Here is a 19,659-nt window from a genome sequence, read left to right on the forward strand (position 1 = left end):
GCAATCCAGAGTTCCGTGCATGGGTAAGTTGCATAGGCACCAGCAGTAATTGCACGGCTGTGAAACATGATAACCATCACAGCTCATAAATGATGGTACATTTTAATCAGATTTTAGATGTTATGAAGGCTCCAAGTAATTACAGTTATTTTTGCCTTAAAATTGAACTGCCGTTATTAAAATGCTTTTATTAAATCTTTTTTTCCTTTGGTAGTTATGAAAGTTTGTAGAATTTCCGAGTCAAATAACTGAGCGCTAGACGTCACATAGATTAAAGCTCTTATGATTTAGGTGTAGGAAGGGGCCCAGACTCACTGCTAATGCTGCAGCCTGGAGAAGAAGCCGTGGCTTTTCAATCATCCTTGTTAGTTCTGACTTATTTCTTATCACCTTTACTCTGATATGTGCCTTATTTTCCCTTTATAGACCACCCTCCTGTCTGTGTTCTCTAAGGCAGTTATTATTTTCATTTCCCAGATGAGACAATTCAGGATCAAATATATTATTTGTTCATCCCAAACCGTTTACCTATGGTGTGCTATTTGGTAGGCACTGTGCCAGGAGAGCAAATAATCCAGCATAGGGGGCAGATCCAGCATAGGGAGCAGGAACCCAAGTCCAGCACAGTGTTCCCTCCGTTACAATCCGCTGAAACATCGGGCAAGACTTACGCCCCATTTCAGAGTCCAAACTGGATTGTTACAAATCCTATTAATAATAATAATAATAATTATAATCATCCTGAAGATTGGGCTCTGAGATAACACAGATGGTCCAGGAGCATCGAGGTAAACAAGACTGTCTGGGCCTCTGCCCTCGGAGAATGCATATCCTATCTGGGTAGCACATGACAGGCATAATAACAGCAGCAATGTTGACTGGCTTCTGATATGTGGAGGCACCAGGCCAAGGTGTTCTATGCATGCTTTGAAATCCTCCCAAAGCTTTACCGTAGTGTTACCCCCATTTTACAGGTGACAAAATGAGGACTTCTGTTGCTTAGTAACTCACTCTAGGTCATGCAGCTTGCAGCTGGGAATCAAGCCCATGTCTGTGTGCCCCAAAGTCTGTGATCTCAATGAAGCACAGTGTTCCTGGGAGAAAACTCCATCTTAACAGAATTACACACAAACACAGATATATCAGTGCACAATACCATCATGAGCTGCGTATACTTCTTATGCTTGTTTTTGACGAAACCTCTATAACCTTCCCCTCGATTCATCAGGGTGACTGTGGGAGCCTTTTCATTTGGGAGGCTGCTGGGAGTCTAAGCTAGCACCATTTGAACTAATTGTGTACAATTTAGCATTCCCCAAGCACTGACAGTCCTCATTCAAACCAAGTGTGAAAGTTTTTAAATTAGCTTTCACAGTTTGATTCACAAGCAGCAAATGCAAAACGGCACAGGATTAATTTTTCCAAGCACTACCACAATGGCATAGCTGAAGGCTATCTTGGCTTATTTTCTGTAACAGTAAGAGAAAGAGCTAGGCAGAGAGAGTGTTCTTAGGAGAATGATGTTCTAGAAGAGATCTCAGTGCTCTGGTTACAAAAAGAATCAGATGTGCAAATTACAAAGTAGCAGCATGGAACAGTGTATGCAAAGAGCAGAGACTTCGGAATCTGATGGTCTTGGGTTTGTAACTTGGTTCTGCCATTAACTGGTTGTGTGCATGGGGACAGGTTCATTCTCCTTCTTGGGCCTCAGTTTGCCTTCTTGTAAAATGGGGATAATATTTTCAAATGTCTGAAAGGTTTCTGGTGAGTATAGAATTATATACTCTATGCAATGTGCTTACACAGTGGCTGGCACATCAAGGGATCTCAGTCAGTCAGAGCACTTACTAGTATCATCATCCTTGAACTGATTTCCTGCAAATAATATTCACTGTATTAGATAGGGAGTTGTTGCTTATTGCTTTTGTTTATTTGTTTTGTTCCTTAGCAAGCATTTATTGAGCATCCACTATGTTCAAAGTGCAATGCTCTCGGCAAATGCACTGGGAGTAAAGAAATAACAAACTATGACCCCTTCCATTAAGAAATTCTCAGCACAGAGGCATACACATAAAAAATTCTTATAATACAGCATAGTAGCTTCAGGGAGCAGAGTGTACAGGGAAGGAACTTTTGAGCTGACTTAGAGGGAATGGTAATAGAAGATTTTGGGGAGAAGAGACTCAAAGGATACATAGGAATTAGCTGGGTGAGAAAGGCTGGAAGTAAGTTGCAGGCAGAGGAAATAGCCTCTCACGAAGGCAAAAAGGTGAGAAGGAACAAGGTTCATTCAGGATTTCTTGGTTATTCTGATACAAGCCAGTAACTTAACCCTGCCTTAATTTCCTCCATTGGCATAATAGATAGGTACTGTTATTATCCCTATTACTACTATTAGTACCTATCTGAAAGGACTGTGTTCAGGATGAAATGTGGTAAGTCATAGAATACTCTTAGGATAATGCCTGGCACACGGTACCAGACAATGTTGGCAATTAACATTACGTAATGTTGAACAGTGTTTGACAGATGGCATCACCTAAGAATTCTCGGGACTTTCACTGTGCAGCGTGCTATCTATAGCATCAGAAAGAGTTTCTTAACATAGCATTCCCTGAACCTGTCTGACCATTAGATGAGTGGAGAATACTTCTTTTTAATGAACTGTTGGTATTTATTTTTGGGGGGCCTGTGTACTCTTAATGTTTGGAAAATACTGTGGTTAGATACAACAGAGATCAGTTTTTTGCTTTAAAAGAATTTAAGTTGAGAGTCTAACTGCTCAAAAAGAGAGAAAAAAATCAAAGAGTTTTCTCCATTTTTGAAGGACCCCTTGTTACACACACACACACACTCTCACACTCTCACTCTCTCTCTTTCTCCCCCCCCAACCCTGGGTATTTGAATAAAAACCCATTCAGCGGGTTAGAAACTGAAGGGTTAGAAGGAATCTCCCTTTGCTTATTTAAATAAGCTTTTCATATTCCTGTCTAATTAACCATTTTACTGACAGATATTTATAAACATAGGGTAGGCAAGTGAAAAATTCATAGTGATGGCCGGGCGCGGTGGCTCACGCCTGTAATGCCAGCACTTTGGGAGGCCGAGGCGGGTGGATCACGAGGTCAAGAGATCGAGACCATCCTGGTCAACACGGTGAAACCCCGTCTCTACTAAAAACTACAAAAAATTGGCTGGGCATGGTGGCGCGTGCCTGTAATCCCAGCTACTCAGGAGGCTGAGGAAGGAGAATTGCCTGAACCCAGGAGGCGGAGGTTGCGGTGAGCCGAGATCGCGCCGTTGCACTCCAGCCTGGGTAACAAGAGCGAAAAACCGTCTCAAACCACAAAAAAAAAAAAAAAAAAAAAAAAGAAAAAAGAAAAATTCATAGTGCACAAAAGTGAGTCCTCTAGTTTGTTTGCTGAGTGTTAAAACTAAGGTTTGATGCTAGATGACCTCACAGCTTCTTCCCAGCTGTGTGACAGAGAATGAACCTGGCAGATTGGGTCAGATGTGAAGTTAGGAAAGAACTAGGGTCCAAATCTCCATTTGGATGTAGGGAATCCTAGATTAGAGATGGCACATGGGGGTTTAGAGCATAGACTTTGAGATTAGACTGCCTACCCCAGAATCTGCCCTGCCATTTATCAGCCATGTAACCTTGATAAGTGATGATTTCTGTGGGTTCCAATGTCTTCATCTGTAAAATGGGAACAAGGGGCACCTCATGCTGCTGCTGTTAGAACAGCACCTGGGCACAGTAAGGGCTGTGTAAGTGCTGGCTGCAAGTCAAAACACAGCTCTTATACTTTTTGGGCAAATAAATCTGCTCCCTTAGGCCTTCGTTCTTTGTGATGATTGTGCCTGTCATCCACAACTGTGGGAAATAGTAAAAGAGGTAAAGTGAGTGCTCAGTGTACACTTGTGCAGGAGGGCCCTTCTTATAGTGCAGAGACGAGGTGCTAGTATCACATGGTCCTGTTTACTAGCAATGAGAACTTCTGTATCCATCGAAACTCTGTACTTCGGCTTCCTCGGAGTACACACACCCAGGCTGGTTGGTAGTGAAGAATAAGTGACACAGTATGTGCTTCAACACTTTGAGGCCAGGCACAGGACTGATAGTCAATAAATGTTACCTATTGTTAGACATTGACCTGGGCTAGCCAGATATACTTTGCACACGGCATCCTCCAAAGGAATTGAAGCAAATGTAGATTGTGTCTCCACATAGCCTAGCAAATGGTTACAGTGGCTGCGTTTCCACAGTGGCTGCACAAATCAATACAGATGGCTGCCCCATCAATTCAAGTACAGTGTATCTGATAGACAGACTTTACAGGCCATGACATACCAATGCAGAGATTTTCCCAAGCCATGCAGCAGAATGGATTTTCAGTTTTCTCCTCATTAGATCCAGAGTGCATATTTTCCAACACAGAACACATGCAAATTGACAACAGGCTTTTAAATGTAATCAAGAAGAATGAACTTGTGTAAAAGCATTAATTTGTCTTAGTTCTATATTAGGATTTCCAGAATTCGGTGATCTGCATTTTCCTTTGGTGTTTTCTCTTTCTGGAGAAGAGTTTAAGTCAACTAAGAGGTGTTATCTTTGCTTCCCACTTGCAAATGAACCTGATGAGGGTAAGCTTGCAATAATGCCTTATTAGTAAAACCCCTTCTACTTGGGTAACTTGACAGCCGTCGAGATTTTGCTTCTGCTCCCTAGTATCTTCTAAACAGGTTTGAGTGACCAGCATCCGAAATTTTCGTCACAGGATGAATCCTTTGAATGAATCCAAACCATCTTAGACCCTGCGTGGTCTCCGCTATCTCCACAAACCTCCCAAGCTCTGCTTCCCTGGCAATGACTTCGAAATTAATTAAGTGATGCTTCAGAGTAACATATCTACTGCTTAAACATTGGAACCTTTTGTTCATGCTTAACTTTTTGGTACTAAGTGTCATTTTGTCATAACTATATTGTGAGGGCAACTACATGGGATTGTATATTAATTTTTTAATTCAACTTGTATTTCTAATTATAATACTTGAAAGAATTTAATATGGTAGTGTGCACATAGTGTATGTTCAGCAAATACTGGTTGGATTTTGATTAAAAGGTGACTTTTTAAAATGAGACTGTTAGGACCTTAAACACACCAGTTCAATTAATGTGTCAGCTTGAAATCATTGGTCTGTAATCACTTCTATTTCCACTTTACATTCTTAAGTCTGCATTTAGAAATAGCAATTTAGTAATAGGAATGTAACAGACTGCTTCACTAAAGGCTTTGAAAACAATGTATTAAACATGTAAAGAAAGAAGCCATGTTATTTTCCTAAGTCAGTAAGAAGGAAGTGAGCAGTAACATTACAGTAACAGACATGTTCTGAGCAGGAACCGTGTGTCAGGCTTTGATATGTGCCTTCTCTCATCTGATCGTCATTCAACAGTGAACTATTCCTTATCCCTGTTTTACAAATGAGGGAGCAGAGGCTTAAAAAAGGTAAGCAACTTAGCCTTAGAACTTAGAGCTTCTAAATATTTAGAACTTACAAAGTTCTTACACATGCATTTCTTCATTTGTTCCTCTCAGTAAAGTCAGGAAGTAGGAATTCTTGGTAACCTTATTAGTTGAGATAACAGAGCCAAGATGACTTGGGGCCCCTGATTCTGTCATGGGCAGGGCCATAACTGTACATACGACTGTGGTTTTTCCACTGTCACATCCTGAACAATAATCACATGAAGAGTTATGAACTTCATGGAGCTCCAACTTACTGCCCAGTACTAAGGAGAAATAGATATTATATATGTGTTTAGTAACATCCATTAGCTTCTAAAAGGTTATATTTGATGTCAGCTTATTTCCACATTTTGAACAGAAACTTGCATAAAAATAGCCTTGTATCCTTGGGTTCAGGCTACCAGATAGATATTGAGTCTGACCAGTGCAAAAGAAGGACAATACCTATTGTTTCTTAATACATACATTCACAGCTACCATCTAAAATGAACATGAGGTCTCTGTGTCCCTTATTATGTTAGAGGATTTAGATTTTTCAGGCAAACTCTGTCTTTCCAGGAAGCAAAGAAGGGAGATGGAGACGGAGGGAAAAGAGAGAATAAGAGAGCATGAGTTTGGGTGTGGTGGCTCACTCCTGTAATCCCAGCACTTTGGGAGGCTGAGATAGACAGACCTATTGAGCCCAGGAGTTGAAGACCAGCCTGGGCAACATGGTAAAACCCCATCTCTACTGATGCAAAATTTAGCCAGGCATGGTAGTGTGCACCTGTAGTCCCATCTACTCTGGAGGCTGAGGTGGAAGAATCACCTGAGCCTGGGAAGTTGAAGCTGCAGTGAATTGTGATTTCACCACTGCACTCTGTCCTGGGCAAAAAGAGAGAAGAGGAGGAGGAGGAAGAGAAGGAGGAGGAAAGGGAAGGGGAGAGGGTGGAGGAGAGGGAAAGGGGAAGAAGACAAGTAAGGAAGGGGAAAGAAAAGGAAGGAAGGAGCAAGAAAAAGAAAAGAGAAGGAAGAAAGGAAGGAGATCTTGGTGTTCTGGAACTTTCTATTGGAACACAGGTGCCACTGGCCTGTTGTAGATATGCAGGGAAGCCCCCGCAGTGGGAGGATGCCCTTCATTCTTTCTTCATTCACTGACTGGCACAAACATTCATAAATGCTTGCTGTCTCACCAGGTGCTGCTCTTCTATATGCTGAAGATAGAGCAGTAAACTAACCAGTCTCTGTCATCATGGGATTTATGTTATAGTTGGGAGAATTGCACACTAAGCACAAGAAATGTGTAAATTCCAGGGTACATTATAAAGTGTTCAGGAAAAAAGCATAGGAGAGATGTTGAGAGTACAGAGGGTGAGGTTTGTAATTTTCAATAGGGAAATTGGGGAAGGCTTCCCTAAGAAAGTGGCGCTTGAGCAAAGGTCCCAAGGTGAATGCAGGAGTTGAGTCTTATGAGCCTTGGGGCAGTGGGAACAGCAGATACAAAGGCAGGGGTGAGCCCTGTGTGTTTGAAAGATCATGAGGAGGCTGGTGTGCCTGGAACAGGGCACCAAGAGAGGTGGTCAGAGAAATAAAGGGAATCAGGTGGGAAGTTCATAGAGAGCTTTATATCATAAAAGAATCTGGATTCTGTTTTGAAAATTGTAGGGAAGTCTGAGAAGAAGCAGAGACTGCAGCTAGAAGGCTGTTGCAGTAGTCCATGAGGAAGGGGATGGTGGCTTGCAGGAGAGTTTAGCTGTGTGGCTGGTGAGAGGTTTGGATTTTAGGTAGACATTCAGTGCCATTGATATTCAAATGCTTAGGTGCCAAGCACTGAGACCCAGGACACTGAACAGTTGGAGAATCGGTGTCATTTAAGAGTGAGTGGATAACACACTGCCTGTTTGTGAGCACTACCTAGAGGGAATGATGCTGGGGAGGGGGAGGCAATACTGTGTAGAAGGTTGCCTTTAGAATTCCAATCCTGCCATGCTACATGCTGGGAGGGGGACCTTGAGCAGTCTATTTCCTTTCTGTAAAATGGGGAAGTGACATCTATCTGGATACTTAAAACACATATAAATAACAAATACGGATTGCTTAGGACAATTACTGTAATCAATAGGGTAGACATAGAGAGGTAACATTTGGATTAAGTGGCAGAATAATGTTATGGTTAAGAGCTCAGATTCAGAAGCCACACCTGCTGCATGATCTTGTACAAATTACTTAAATCCTGCATACCTCGTTTGTAAAAAGGGTGACATGCACCTACCTGAGGTGTTGTATCGAATACCTGAGTTGGTATGCAAGCACGTAGAGCTCTCCTTCCTAGTGTTGCTGTGAGTTCCGAAGAAGTTGTTCAGAATCCCCTAATAACATTAGCTTATTTGAGCTGCATTATACCTATTTCTAGTCCATTTTTTATTTCAATGTTTTCTAAATCCAAATTTTGCCTAAATTGCCAAACAATGTCAGTTAAACCAAACCCTTTTATTTGGTTCTCTGTTTATTCATCCCATGCAATCAGAGTGTCTCTTTAATTTCTTCTTGGATTAGACGTGTTTACCAACAGCTCTGGAAATACATTCCAGCCTTCAGAAAGAAAACGACAATAGCTATAACAAGGTATTAGAGGTTGTATAAACTTGTCTTACTTGAAGTTAATGGGAAAAATGTGGAGAAAAAATAACGAGGGGAATTTTTGAAAATTGGGCAATGATGTTTAACCAAAATGACGTGCATCTCTGAATGTAAATGCACAACTGCGTTAATGCCGGCTGCCTGCCATCCTGAGGTTTTATCACATCATAATATAGTGATGAGGTATTTCTTTGCTTTTTTAGTTTTTCTACTTGCAGATGCCAACAACGATTATTTGTAATTTCAGAAATAAAGATGCTCAAAAGCAACATCTGTGGTTCCATATTTTTCTGTGGGATTCAAAATGCATGTCTTATTCCTATTTGTAACCAGAGAATATTTGCAGTGAAACATAATTCCTGTGTACTTGATTTAGCTCTGGGCCAGACTGACTAAAAGGTCTTAAAATGGTGCCCACGCTTTCGGTATCTACACTATGTGGAGTCTTGACCTTTTAATCCCTATTTTCTTTAATACAAATAAAAGAGAGTTTATCAGTTGATTCAGATGAGTGGGGGTATGCCATGTAAATTTCAAGGAATTATGCACTAAATTACAGGACCCATTTGGGGGCTTAAATATTATTCTCCACTACACAAAACTGGCATGAATTTTATTTTAACTGAAATGGCACATAGTGGCAGGAAATTATTTTTGTTATTGTATTTCCTATCCTGGCCTCCAGAACCTAAGGACAATGAAAGGGGATGTTCATTTTTAATTTGACCTCCTGAATTGCTCTTGAAATGCAATTTAATCCTCATATCAAGCAAAGTCTAATGCTGTATTTGCCAGTAAAGTAGCCATTTGCATTTTTTATTGACAATACAAATTGTGTTTAATCAGGCAGTCAGCATGTTAGCATTTCCAAATGACTGAAGACCCATTTTTGTTCAACTACGTCCTGTTTTGAGTCAAATGCATTTTGTTGATTTTAATGATCAGGGCACATAAAGTTGCTCTTTAACACTGTGCTTAAAAAAAAAATGTCCAAGTCTCACATAGCTATATATATATTTTTTAAATAATATTTTCTTTATTTACAAGTTAGAATCAACAAAGACAGTCCAGGAGACCAAATGGGGAGATGACTGAAACCCCCAGGGCCCCAAATGGAGCGAAGGAAAAGGGCAAACAAGAGTAGAAAAAAAATGTCAATGTAAAAAAAAGCTCCTCCTTCTTGCCTCCCCATGGAGGCTGAGGGGACCATGGTCCCACCCTCCCCCCAGCCTTACCTAGCTTAAAATAAATTAGAACAAACAACCTCAAAACAGGGCCCTTATAAGTGAACAAACAGGGCAGCTGTGGCCTCGGGTAACTCCAGATCAGGGGCTTTGCACACTTCCACCCTGTACCCCCTTGCCCTGCCCCAGTCATTTTGAATGGGGGGTCTGTGTCCAAGAGATCATTCCCCAATGGGGCCTCATGAGAATTCAATCTTATTTTATCCATGTCCCTCCTTCAGTAAATGTCCCTCTATCCCTCCCCCACTGCAGAGCCAGCTCTCTTAGAGGGGGCAAGGGGGTAGGATGAAGAAGTCACAGCAAAGGGGAAAGGAGTGGGTGGGGCAGGGTGGTCTAGGGGTCCGGTCCTGCGGAGCCTTCCTGCGCCATGTGGCCTGGCCCCTTAGCCTGAATCTGATTCACTGGTGTCTGAAGAAGACGATGATGAAGAGGAGGAGCTGGAATCTGAGCTGGAGCTGGAATCTGAGCTGGAGCTGGAATCTGAACTGGAGCTGGAAGCGCTGAGATGTGACACTGCTACTTGCTGTGCAGAGGACGACTCTGTTTTCTCACTTGCTTTCTTGGGGGGCTTTTTAGTGGAATTGAGCTGTCCGCTGACATCTTGTAACCGCTTTTCTAATTCCCGCTTTTTCTCCAAAGCCAGATCTTCCTTGGTCTTTCCCACAGGCTTCTTAATGGTATAAGGCTTCCGGGGTTTCTTACGTAGGCAGGAATGGACATAGCGCTCAAGCTCTCTAAGTGTGGATGGCTTGAGTGTTTCAAAATCAATCTCAATCTCTTCTGGGTTTGAATCACGTAAAGAGGGCTCCCTGGCTTGGATTATGTGCACAACTTGGCCCAGCTTCTCTCCAGGTAATTTGTTGATGTCCAGGCTCAGCTGCCACTTTTCGTCGTAACTCATGGGCCTGCTCTCTTCCTCCTCTGAATCATAACCTATAGGCAGGGCAGGTGGGGCTGTCTTTGTGGCCTTTTTGGGGAGGTTGGTGCCATATCCTCTAGAAGGTCCAAAGCCAGAAGGGCTTAAAGCAGTACTGCCACCTCCACTGCCACTTGCTTTCTTGGACTTCTTGGGCTGAGGTGGGTGGGGTGCCTGAGGCCCCTTGTCATCTTCATCAGCCCCAGCTTGTTCTCGATGCTTCTCTGCCTTCTGTTTCTTCTTTTCCTCTTCTTTCTCTCTTTTCCTCTTGGGCTTGGATATTGGACCCTGGGACAGAGCAGCCAGTTGTTCATGTACTGCCCGAAGCTGTTCCTGCAGTTCTGCCAAACGATGAGCCCTTTCTTCCTCTGAGTCTGAGCTTTCACTCTCTTCTTCTCCCTCAGAGGAGCTCTCACTGCTACTTTCATCAGTGGAGGACTCTGAAGATGATTTGGCCAAGCCAGGGGGCATGGCAGTAGAGACTGGTAAAGGCCCTGGTTCCAGTGGTTCATCTGACATCTTGGCATAATAGAACTCAAATACATCCTGTAGCTTTTGTGCCATTGCCACAACATCGTGATCTGGGGGATTGTACTTGTAGCAGTTGGAGAACATAAGCCATAGGTCAGCAGCAAACTCCTGTGCATGCCGGTAATCACGGTTCTCCATCTTCTGCTTGACAGTGCTGAGGTCCATAGGGTGCTTAATGATGTCATGGTAGTCATGCAGGCCAAGTGCAGAAGCGTCCACTGGTTTATAGAAAGGCCAAGCATAGGCAGCATGCTTCTTAGAGAGTAATTCCTTCAAAATGCCATTGCAATGCTTTAATTGTTCTGAAAGCTTTCCTTTCTTAGAGCTCTGGTGTTGTTGCTGAGAGTCAGGCAAGTCTTTGCGTGGGGGGCTGATGGGGTGACTACTCTCTTTATGCATAGGGGGAAGCTGTGTTGCCTTAGGCTTAAGACTCCCAGAAGGGCTAGCTGGGGAATCAGGAGCCAGGATGGCTGTAGGTGTAGGGGTGGTAGTATCTGCTTTCCGCTTTACACCTTCTTTCCTGGCAAGGGGCTGGGCTGGAGGAGCTGCAGTAACATCAATGAGTGGGGGTCCAGCGGAGTGCAGGGACTTGAGAGTTGGAGAGGAAATGACTGATGGGTGGGGAATGTTGAGGACACTGGTAGGCATATCAGGTGGTGGAGTATACAGGGCTGTGTGTGACACAGAAGAGACAGCAGGCACCTGATGGGCACTGGTAACACTGCCCTGGAGTGCTGCCAACTTGGCCCCCTTCTTGTGGCTATTCTTAGAGATGGTCACCACTAGCTCTTGTTCCTCTTGTGGCATTGATGCAACTTTCTGTAGGAAGATCTTTTCCAGCATTTGTGCCATTAGGACAATATCATCAGTAGGCTTGTTGTAAATGTAACAGTTGGTAAACATGCTATTAAAATCTTGAATACACTCTGAGGCAGTCCAATAATAATTGTTTTCAAGTCTCCTCTTAATAGTACCCATGTCCATAGGCTGTTTTATAATTTTGTGGTAATCCGGTAGACCCAGTTTGACAGCATCCACAGGCTGCCGGAATGGCCATGCAAACTGATGTTTCCACAGAGCCTTCATCACTACCTTGTGTAGGTATTGCAACTGGTTGGTAACTCGTCCTGGCTTTTTGGGATTGGACACCTCCAGCGGTGGTGGGTTGGCAGGGGTCAGTTGCAAAGCAGGCACCGAAGCCATTGTGGGGCTCTCAAATCCCTCATACAAGGGGGAAGGCTTTCGAATCCTTTTCCCTGGAGCCGCTGCTTCCGGGCCCAGCCCCAGCAATCCTACATTCCCTTCCCCAGGGAGCTTGTTGTGAGGACTCACGTTTTGCAGCATCTCAGCCCCGGAAAGTCTGGATGGCCTCAGTTTCCCTCACTGCCTGGCTGGGTCCAGCATCACCCGGTAAGTGGGTGGGAGGCCGTTGCTCTTGGCCCTCCAGGTGACAAACCCCTTCCCCACCAGTAGGAAAGCAGTGACTTCGGGGCCTTGTGGAGAACTCCGGACAGCTTGGCGCACTCTGCGAACAGCAGACTGCAAGAAAATGGCGGCGGCTTCAGCTGAGGCGGGCGACTAAGGAGGGACTGACTCTTCAAAACAGGACAGTCCCTGATCTCAGACACCGTCGTCAATATGGCCCGCTGTTAGTCTGCAGGGATCCCCTCTTCCTGTCGGGACCCTATGGGTCCGACGAGGTTCCGTTTTGATCTCGGATGGAGGCGGATAAATACGCCAAGTGGTTTAGGGAGCCGCCGCCTCTATCCTTGAAATCCTCTGGAGGGCAGAGTAGAGGAGTGGACAGAGTCCGAGGATTGGGAGGGGCTAGAAAAGAGCAGCTTCAGGAGTTTCTATGGGGTCTGTACTGTCCACTGGGACGGGTCATAGACCGGGATGAAGGTTATTTCCAAGCCCGTGGAGGTGGATAGGAATGGCGGCCCCAGACGACTCGAAGGCTCTGTATTGGTAGGCAGAATCTTCCAGCTGATTCTACGAGCTGCTCCACTCCAGTGTAAAATGGCGCCACCGAGGCCCGTGCCAGCCCTTTATATATAAGCAGAGAGGCGGGGCTTCGCCGCTCATGCGCGCCCCCTGCTTGAGAGTCCCCCCACCCCCTCCACACGCCTACGCTCGCTCATGCGCATGAAGAAGCTCAGTGGGGGAGGAACACCTCTCTGCGGGAGCTTTTTCTATTGGCCAGTGGCAGCGATGACATCATAAACTTCATTTCCAAGGTGTCAGTCACCAGGCAGAAGAGTGCCACAGAGACCCACAGGGAAGTGGCAACCGGTCACACCTCCAAGCCAGTTGGTTGAGCTGTGGTTCGTGGACTCCAGGGACAGAGGGCGGTTGGAAGGGGTGCGGAAGCCATCACCCCAGTGCTTCCAGCACCCTCTCCCGCTTCCCCTTCCAACAGTCTTCCCAGGCTTCCATACACAGCGCAACTGGAAACTGCCAAGCTTGAGCAGGTCGTGCCATTGGTAGCTCCTCCATTGGCCAGACCCGCAGGGAAACGGGAGGGGTCACGTGGGCGGGTGGTGGTTCTTGGTGGTAGGGTGGCTTCAGCGAAGAATCTGAATCCTAAAGCCTTACAGGGGGCTTCCAAAGTTGTCCTTGGCTTGGTACAGGGTATGTAATCCGGGGTGTCACCCCCCACCCCGACAGGAAACGAAGCCATGTTGGGGCAGAGGGCGTAGTCCCCAGGCCCTCCCTTCCAGAGCGGGCTGCGGAGTGGGGAGACATCCGGCCATGCTGCCATGTCAGCAGCACACAGATTGGCTGACCGGGGTCTTGTGCCTCCTGCCCCCCCCCCGAATCTCCTCCAGCGGCAAGGACAGGTTTTCCAAACGTTCCTGGGGGTCGCGCAAGGGACCAAGGGCTCCGCATGGCCAAGGCCTATGTTCTGAAACCCAGAGCGCTATAATGCTGCTGCTGTCCAAATCCCCAGCCTCCTATCCCACAGTCGTAGACTCTGTCCCCCAACTCGTCTGTCCGTAGGGGCTCAGCATGGCTGCCGCAGCCCAGGAACACACAGCGCAGGCGCAAGGGTGCGTCCTCGTAGCTATATTTTCTTGTCTCCAGAAGAACGCCAGGAAGCTCTTAAATTCTTAAATTTACACATTTAGGAGATGTTAGCCCAACTTAGAAGAACAATTAGAATATGTTTCTACAAATTTATTTTATTGTTGAAAGGACCTTGGTGGGGCGGACATAGTTCTGAACCAGAAATGGAAAGGCTACAGTTGGATGATTATTCCCAGAAAGAAATGAAAATTTAGTTCTCTGGTTTCTAGCTATGTGACACCTCACTTCTCTGGGCCTCAGTTTCCTTATTTAAACAGGAAGGACAACAGTGTTCTTTAACTTTCTCTAGGATGTTCATGAAGCTTTACCCTTTGAGAGGTACTGTGGAAGCCCAGCTCTACTATTACTAGCCAGATAACCTTAGGCAGGTTCATCAATCCCTGCCTCAGTTTCCTCATCTGTATGGTGGAGGCAATAATAGTACTTTACAGGATTGTTGTGAGTAGGAGTTACTATATGTAAAGTTTAAAACAATGCTTATAGTATGGAAAGTGCTGTTTATATTTGCAGTTATATCTTTGTCATTATTCTTATTAATAGCACCTTTGTCACAGGGTGTTGTATGGACGAAACCAATTTATATTTGTAAAGTACTTACAACAAACCCTAACATATGTCATAAGGTACAAGCGTTTGGTATTGTGATTATTATTAGTTAACCACCATTTATTAAGTGCCCACTGCATATAATATGTTATATCAGGAATCCTCACAGCAACTGGTGAAAGGACAGTTAGTAGCTTCACTTTTCTGTAAGCTTTACATACAGAAAAAGGCTCCAAGTCATTAAGACACTGTGCCAAGTGAACATGCTGAGTGCATGGCAGAATAGGACTTGAACCCAGGGCAGCCTGACCCCAAGGGAGATGCCCTTTAATGCCTATGCTTCCTTAGTCCTGTGTTCAGGCCTCAGAGTCCTGAGCTTGGAGTCCACTTTAGATCAGGTTCTCTGTGAGCATTTCAGGCCCTTTTCCTGCCACACAGGATGGCACAGCCTTAGCCTGGCCTCCATAGACATCATGGTGACCTTGGCTGGGCCTTAATTTACCACTTACACCCACTGAGACCGCTTGTACTTGGTCTTTACTGAGAGAGAATGGGAGTCCAAGGCTGGGGGTCTGTTTTGGTTTCCCTTTCCCCCAAATACTTGCTTCAATTGTATCACTTCCTTTACTGCCTCCTCCAACCCTTGTCTCTATCCTGTTATTCCTAACACAATGTGCATTGCCAACATAAGGTGTTAGGATAATGATGATGACAGTGATGGATTCTAGTATGTTTTGGAGAAGACATTCACTGATAATGGTAAATATCAGATTTGTTTATATTGGTCCACATAGACACAGATTATAATAATAACAGACATTTATTGAGAGTTTAGTATATGCCAGAACTGTTCTAAGCAGTTAATACATATTTATTTTATACTCACAGCAACACTATGCAGTAGGTGCTAACACTGCCTGCAATCTACAGATAAATCAATAGACCATAATTTGTAGGGAGCTGGAGTGGCTTTGAGAGGAGCAGAACTGGCTGATCCCTAAGAATTTAATTCCACTCATTTCTTCTTATCTGGGTCAATTGGTCACACACAATTTGCCTAGCACTGTGCTATTGCAGCCAATGCAAGCGAGGTAGAGGAGTAAGCATAGGAAGGAACAAGCATGTATGGGGTATTTAATGTGCCCAGCATGGGGCTACATCCTTTATATATGTTACCACGTGTCCTGTTGACAGCAACCCTATAAGGTAAGTAAGTAATTCTCCTGTCAGAGATGACAATGAGAAACTGAGCCGTTAACTGAGCTGCTGTACCTTACATTGTTACATGGCAAAGCTGGGGTTTGAACTCAGGTCTGTCTAGGTGTGATGCCTAGACTTTTTCTTGGGTTTCAGTTTCTTCCTCTTTCCTTCCCCTCTAACTTTAGGACTATGGTGGTAAACAAAACAAAGTTCCTGCCTCTAGGAGGCTTACATTCCAGCCAGAATCAATCAATAAACAGATGAACAAATGAGCAGATCATTACAGATATGCAGGACATCAGTAGAGGAGGTGAGAGAGACCCCCTGGTCTAGGAAGTCAGTCCATTATTAGGGTACTAGGGAATGACCTCTCATTCTCCCTAGGGTCCACAGGATGGAAAGGAAACAGCCCTGCAAAGACCAAGGCAGTTTCAGGCAAATAAGACGGCAAGTAAACAGAACAGCAAGTAGACAGAACAGATGCCTTGGAGTAGAAGAGGGTGTGGGATGTTTAAGGAACAGAAAGGAAGGCCATGTGGCTGGTGGGAGGCAGACAGGTCAGATCAAACAGGGTGTTGCAGAACAGGGTGAGAAGCCTGGACTTTATTCCAACTTCCATAAAATGTAGAATGAAATTAGCCATGTGATCTTGAACAATCCCTTTATAGCCTCAGTCTCCAGTTTTTTAAACCTATTGTATGTGGGAAATAAGCCCTGCCTTATGTAAGTTTCAGAGATAGCTTAAATATCAAATCTGGAGACTTTCTGGTCACAGAGAAAGATGGCTAATTTACCTAATACATTCATTTAACTGCGTAAAAGAGAGGAGTCATTGGAAGACTGATTGTAGAAGAAAGGAAGCTGAACCTTGGAGTTTCTGAGGGTTAAGTCTCTCAGTGATTGGTCATAGTAATAGTAATAAATGTTCAATAAATGATTATTCTCCCAGAAACTAAACTAAGCTCTTTAAATGCATTATCCTGTCCTTGGAACACTAGTAATGACAGACACTGTTATTAACTCCATTTGATAGTTGAGAGACTGAGGCATAGAGAGGACAGGTCTCTGTATCCATGTGTTTGAATATGAATAACAGAGAACTCAGTGAGTGGCCCGAACAAGCAAGATGTTTATTTTTATTATATAAAAAGATTCCCAGATGGGTGTTGTGGCTCACACGTGTAATCCCAGCACTTTGAGAGGCCAAGGCAGGCTGATCACTTGAGATCAGGAGTTTAAGACCAACCTGGGCACATGGTAAAATCCTGTTTCTACTAAAAATACAAAAATTAGCCAGGCATGGTGGCAGGTGCCTATAATCTCAGCTACTCAGGAGGCTGAGGCAGAAGAATCGCAAACACCTGGGACGTGGAGGTTGTAGTGAGCTGAGATTGCACTACTGCATTCCAGGCTAGGCTGGGTGATAGGGGTATATTTTTTTGAGACTCTGTCTTGAAAAAAAAAAAATACTCCTCAAGTAAGAGCAAGGTAGTGCCTGGTAAAGCTGCTCAAGAAAGTTATCAAGAACCCAGGATTCCTCTGCCTTTCTGCTACCTCATCTTTAATGTGTAGTTTTTGTTCTTTATGAGCTTAAAGTGGCTGCTGCAGCTCCAGTTTTCTCACCTCAATGCCAAGTCAAAAGGAAGTGCAAGAGACGAAAGAAGAAGAGCAATTGTGGGAAAGGTAAAAGGCTTCAATTTGTGAGAATTTGTTTTTTAGAGGAAGAAAGCCTTTCTCAAGTATGTTTTCATCTGTATCTCCTTTGCCTCCAACTGAGGCACATGACCAACCCTAGCTAACCAGAAGCAAGATTCCACTATTTCACTTTCTAGTCTCCGTATAAGGCAAAGGTGAGAGAGAAGGATATTAGGAGAGATGTTGGGTGAGCCAGGCTACGGAAGTTTTCCCACTCACATAACTTGTAAATGGTGAAGCCACGTGTTTCCACCCTGTCTTTTTGACTCCGGAGGTCATATTCTTAACCATGGTGTCATACTGCCTCCCTATTGGGCAGAGGCTAGGGAATCTTAGACAAGTTTTTAAGCCTCTCTATGCCAATTTTTAAATTTGTAAAATAGGAATAATAAGAGTATTTAATAAGGTTACTGGGAGGGTAAAATGAGAGCCCTCATAAAACAATTACACAGTGTGCCTGGCATATGTTAAGTGCACACCAAATGCGTGTTAGCTGTTCTTACTCTTATATTGTTATTGTTACTTTATTTTCGAGATGGAGTCTCCAGGCTGGAGTACAATGGTACTTGGCTCACTGCAACCTCCCCTTCCCTGGTTCAAGTGATTCTCCTGCCTCAGCCTCCTGAGTAGCTGGACTACAGGCGCACACCATCATGCCTGGCTAATTTTTGTATTTTAAGTAGAAACTGGGTTTCACCATATTGACCAGCCTCATGTTAAATTCCTGACCTCATGATCCACTTGCCTGGGCCTCCCAAAGTGCTGGGATTACAGGTGTGAGCCACCACATCCGGTCTATTGTTGTTTTTGTTAGCAGACAGTTTCCTTGCTAGCATTCGTGGATACAGAGACTCAAACAAAATACAATAAAGCATTTACTTTTTAGTTGCTTACTTACAATGTTAATTTCGATGATGTAACAAGGGGCTGCAGTGGCATAGAAAAGGGAGGATCAAGATACTTTGGTATGAACTGGCAAGGGTGTCAGGGTCAGGGAAGGAAGGGCTGTACTTACAGAGAAATGATGCTTTTTAGGTGACTCGACAAGACAGTTCATCAGAAAGGGGAGAGGGAAGGGTATTCCTGACTGAGGGAACAATGTATGCTAAGCAAGGTGTCAAGCCACAGAGGGTTCACACTGCACTGCCTGCTGGGAGCTGCAAGCATTTCCAACAGTCTGGACAGTAGTGTAGGGCTCAAGACCAGTCAAATAGACATGAGCAAGATTTTCTGAGTGCCTCCTTTATGCCAGGCACTGCTTGGGGCACTAGGGACACAATGAGGAGCGACGTGTAACCCCTACTCTCAAGACACACATCACATCGACATTGTTTTCTCATTTGCCAGGTGGGAAAATGCAAGAATTCTAAATTTTGTCAACCATCTCCTGTGTGCTAGATTCAGGGCTTGATGCTTTGTGAACATTGTCTCATTGCACTTCAAGTCATTATTATTCTCTCCTTCTTGCGGGTGAGGAACCGAGACTCAGTAAGATTAAAGGAGGTATCCAAGATTACCCAGCTAGTAAATGATACAGCACGCAACGTGTGTGTTCTGCTGCATGGCTTCCAGGAGCCTGGGTAGTACACACATATACACCATCCTAGTGGTAAAATGAAACAGTATCCGAGAGCACTTCAGAGCCAAATGCAAGATAAACACCAAGTCCCTGGAGTTATTTATTTATTTATTTATTTATGAAGAACAAGGAAAGCCCCTCCTTTACTGCCACAGTAAATCTCCACCAGCTTGTCAATTCCTTCTCAGCCAGGTTGATTAGCTGGAGTGGAGCTGTCCAGGTTGCTTAAGTGAAGGAAGATGACTTGATTGTAGTTCAGTGCCTTAGCTGTCACTGAGCTGCATTCCTAAATATGATCCTTATTGCCCTGCTAACCCCTCTATAAACACCATTGCAACGAAAGCATAAAACATTAAAAACATCCCCTGGTTGACTGCTATTGCCTTTTGAATTAACACCAGAAATACTCATTTGATGGATGTGGTATAACTCAAGCAATATTTCTTGACGGGTTAATGAATATCATGTTATACCTTAACTTAATACAACATCATCAGTTATTTAATTATTTTCATTGATTGACCTCTTCCAGATTATTTGATAATAGATTTTTCACTATTCAGAAGGTTAAATGCTGAGCAGTCAGGCACCTTCTTCTGCAGTTCTGAGTGTCTTCTGAGCTGTGGCCCAACTTGCACACATAGACGTGTATCTATGGGTATGTTTCTGTTTTTTTTTTTTTTTTTTTTTTTTTTTTTTTTTTTTTTT

General features: G+C 44.1%; 1 protein-coding gene and 1 pseudogene across 10 annotated transcripts in view; one reads left to right on the forward strand and one right to left on the reverse strand.

The window, feature by feature from the left end:
- The window catches only part of DAB1 (DAB adaptor protein 1), a 1,264,232-nt gene that overhangs the window by 902,707 nt on the left and 341,866 nt on the right, over nt 1-19,659 (forward strand). The window lies entirely within an intron of this gene.
- LOC116564114 lies at nt 8,954-12,188 on the reverse strand (annotated as a pseudogene). The gene has a single exon (XR_004274731.1). The product of XR_004274731.1 is annotated as a bromodomain-containing protein 2 pseudogene (transcript).

The sequence above is a fragment of the Sapajus apella genome, unplaced genomic scaffold, assembly GCF_009761245.1.
Source record: "Sapajus apella isolate SASKATOON/1434 unplaced genomic scaffold, GSC_monkey_1.0 scaffold36, whole genome shotgun sequence".
Lineage (NCBI taxonomy): Eukaryota > Metazoa > Chordata > Mammalia > Primates > Cebidae > Sapajus > Sapajus apella.